Here is a 3,862-nt window from a genome sequence, read left to right on the forward strand (position 1 = left end):
CAGGACGCCTCCACCTTGGGTGCGGGGCTCAGTTGTGCCTTGTAGCAGTGCCGCTGGAGCTGGGCGGAAACGGCTGGTTTTCACACGGGGCATTCCTGCCTTCTCCTCAGAGGCGGCCGGCAGCCCACAGTGCCAGCACCTGGGCACCTGCCCCCCTACAGCCGGGACGATTGTATCAACATGAATGTATTTTAACATCAGAGCGCTTTCTGGTCCAGACGAGCTGGGCAGCCAATCAGAGGGAATCCTGAGAAGGCGGCAGCCATTAGAAGAGAGGCCAATCACAGAGCAGTACGAAAACACGTGGCCAACAAAGTGTCACAAAATGGTGGCTCCTGACTGTGGAATGCAAGCTGGAACAAAATGGCGCCTCCGCAGGCTCATGAAATGGCGGCTCCTCACCCTGGAATGCAGACTGGAACAAAATGGTGCCTCCCTGTGTAGGTAGGTGGGAAGGATTTTCTGTCCTGTCCCATCCGACCGGTGGGCGGGCCCAGTAGCTCTGGGTCCTCCCCTTCACCCGCAGCTCTATCCCAGCCCTGGCACGCACTCCACCCAGCGCCTCCAGCTGGTAGCCGGGAAGAACGGCGGGTTGGAGGCGCTGCTCTGCTGAGCAGCGACAGGCGCCGGCTGTGCTGGCTGGCGGCTCTCCGCCCGAGTGGCGGGAGGTGCTCTGCTGCGCATCACGTGTAGCTGAACGAGCCCAAATCTAGAATTTGGGGGGGGTGTGTGTATCGGGGGCGGGGGTTGCTAGGCATGGCTTTTGAGGAGTGGTTTTCTGCACCTTTCTAAATTGCAAGGTGGGCAGCTTTTATGGTAAAGAGGGAAGATGAGAGAGCAGGTGAACGTGTACATCCTCCCGACTCTGTGCGTGTGGCTTGAATTCCAGTGGCACTTGTCTGGATGATGTGCACGCTTCTGTCCAAGTGCCTTCTTTTCTGAGCGTGCCAAGTCACATCCAGGCAGCAAAATTCACAGCGCAACGATTAAGGAAGAAAGGGTTGCATGCTCAGCTGCAGGTGGCGTTTTGCTCCGGTTTTCCATGTGTGCAAATGGCACAGAGCACTGCCTGGGTTTTCCAGCCCCATGTAAAGCCCCAGGCCTGCCCTAGGAAGCCCGTGTGCTCTCCTACGCAGGTTGGCATAAGCCTCGGGGATGTGTCCTGTCACTCGAGCTGTCGGGGTCACTCTCGTTGGCATGCTCGAGGATTTGTAGTCAGAGAAGATGTCTCTCCGGGCCCAGGCCCGGGCCCGGGCCCAGGCCCAGGCCCAGCATGGCCACCTGGGAGGCATCCTGGTGCCCCCGAGGTTTTTGCCGAGCCTCCAACCTCTCGGAGCTCCCCCACCGCTGATGGCCCAGTGGCTTTTCTGCAGACTGAGAAAGGGCGGGTCGCTGGCGTGGCCTTCTTTGTACGTTGGACCGTTTCTATTCCCACGGAAAGTCAAATTCTTTCTTTTGTTAGCTGGCACAAAGGAGCGCCCTGCCCGTTTCCCATCTGCCCCTGTAGGAATACAGGCCTACGTTTAACTGCTCGACCTTGCTGCCTGTGTGCCTGTGATGTGTACTTGTTGCTGTTTAAGCTGGCAGAAAACTGAATGCCACACAGCCTCCCCAGCCGTGGTGGGGAAAGTATTGGAAGGATGAAACTGGGAGCACACACGGGTTTAGGCAAAGACCGTTTACTAGTAAATGAAAAGCCGCGCCTGCAAGCCAAGGGAAACATTCGCCATTTCTCTTTGACGGGCAAACATCCATCCACTTCTAGGATCCCGGGGCTCAGTGCACGTGACAAGCTCTTATCTAGTACGGTATGCAGTGTAGCTGAATATGAAGGTTAAATAAAGCTTTACTTACCTTTATGAAGTTCTTCATGCATTTCAACGGACGTGTAATTTGAACATATAGCTGTGTCAGGCTGACGTTGGCCAGCAGCCTGATGCTGTCCGGTCTGCGTCCCGTGCCATCTTCTCGTGCACTGCCAGGCCTCCTTGCTGGCGCTGCTCTGCAACAAGAGCAGAGGAACTACAGCATGGGTGCGTTAGCACCACCAGTTTGGTCAAGAAAAGCAAAAGAGCCCGTCAAACTGTACGAGGAGGTACGAGGAAAACGAGCAGTATCCCAGACAAAACCACAGCAACTACCGAGTGTAGTATAGTAGTACGTACAGAGGGTAGTACGGCACCTAGTGTAGCTATGTAGCAATGGAGAAAATATTTTCAATTACCTTTATCAAATCCTTTCTGTAATTCTGTACCTGCATATACTGTAGAGATTGCTGTGGTGGGCGGGCCTCGGCCAGCAGCCCGATGCGCACCCAGCTACTCTCTCACTCAGTCTTCTCAACGGGACGGAGTAGGGAACACGACAGGAATTCTCGTGGGTCAAGATAAGGATGGGGAGCTTGCTCACCAGAGGTAGAGCAGAATAGACGTGGGGGAAGCTGCTTGATGTCATTGCACATTTTGGACAGACTTGGATGGTGAGAAACAAAAGCACCTGACCCCTCTTCACTTCTTCCCCGAGCTCAAACACCCTCGATCACGCATGAGTCCTCGACCTCCCCGCAGCGCAAGAGGTGCAGGGGTCGGGGGCGGTAGCGGTCAGTCCCTCCACAGCTCTGCTCTGCCACTCCTTCCTCCTCACGCTTCTCCCCTGTACCTGCGTGGGCTCTGAGCAGGCTGCAGCATCCCTTGGGGTATAGCGACGTGCCCGCCGCCTCCAGCAGGGACTGCGGGAGAATCTCTGTCCTAGCGCTTACAGCACCTCCTTCTGTTTCTCCTCCTGCCCGTGCTTTGTTCCCACTCTTTGCTCCGGCGCCACCTCCTCCTCCTCCTCCTCATGCTCCACCTCCTTCTCCTCCCTCCTCTCCACCTCCCGCTCCTCAGCATCTCACCTTGGCATTCGCGCGGCTGTTTTGCACGTTTTCCCACCCTCTCTGCCCATCCTGCCCGGTCTCGCCCTTTCCCAGGGACGTTTTGCCCAGGACGCCTCCACCTTGGGTGCGGGGCTCAGTTGTGCCTTGTAGCAGTGCCGCTGGAGCTGGGCGGAAACGGCTGGTTTTCACACGGGGCATTCCTGCCTTCTCCTCAGAGGCGGCCGGCAGCCCACAGTGCCAGCACCTGGGCACCTGCCCCCCTACAGCCGGGACGATTGTATCAACATGAATGTATTTTAACATCAGAGCGCTTTCTGGTCCAGACGAGCTGGGCAGCCAATCAGAGGGAATCCTGAGAAGGCGGCAGCCATTAGAAGAGAGGCCAATCACAGAGCAGTACAAAAACACAAGCTCTTATCTAGTACTGTAGTGATCTACAGTACACTGTAGTGATCTACACTACAGTGAGCTGTAGTGAGCGGTCCTCGGCCAACATCCTGATGCGCACCCAGATACGCTCTCACTCAGTATTCCCAACGGGACAGAAGGAGGAAAGCAAAATGCGGGATTCATTACCAGCATCCAGTTTGAAGGCAGATAGTTATTCAGGTGCTTCCAGGAAAATGGGGCCCATCACGTGTGACAGCTTGCTGGCAAGACAAACAGCATTGCTCCCAATACGCCCTCACGCCTCCTTCTGCAGGTCGGCTCTTACTGCGGAGCATGACGTTAAGTGGTACGGAATATGCCCTTGCTTCAGCTTGGGCTGTGTTCCCCAGCAGCCTCCCCCACCTTCTTGTGCAAGCCCAGCCTCCTGGCATGAAGGAGAGCATAAGAAGCAGAAAGGTCCTCGGTTTCTGTGGAAGCAGTGCTCTGCTCCAGCACTTACGGGGCTGTGTGATCAGCAGTGTTTACGCCCCAGTTCCCAAAGCTGCATGACAGGTGCCTGCCAGGAGGAAAAGACCTCTGCCCTCGCCAGAGCCAGGA

Source organism: Meleagris gallopavo, chromosome Z, assembly GCF_000146605.3.
Source record: "Meleagris gallopavo isolate NT-WF06-2002-E0010 breed Aviagen turkey brand Nicholas breeding stock chromosome Z, Turkey_5.1, whole genome shotgun sequence".
Lineage (NCBI taxonomy): Eukaryota > Metazoa > Chordata > Aves > Galliformes > Phasianidae > Meleagris > Meleagris gallopavo.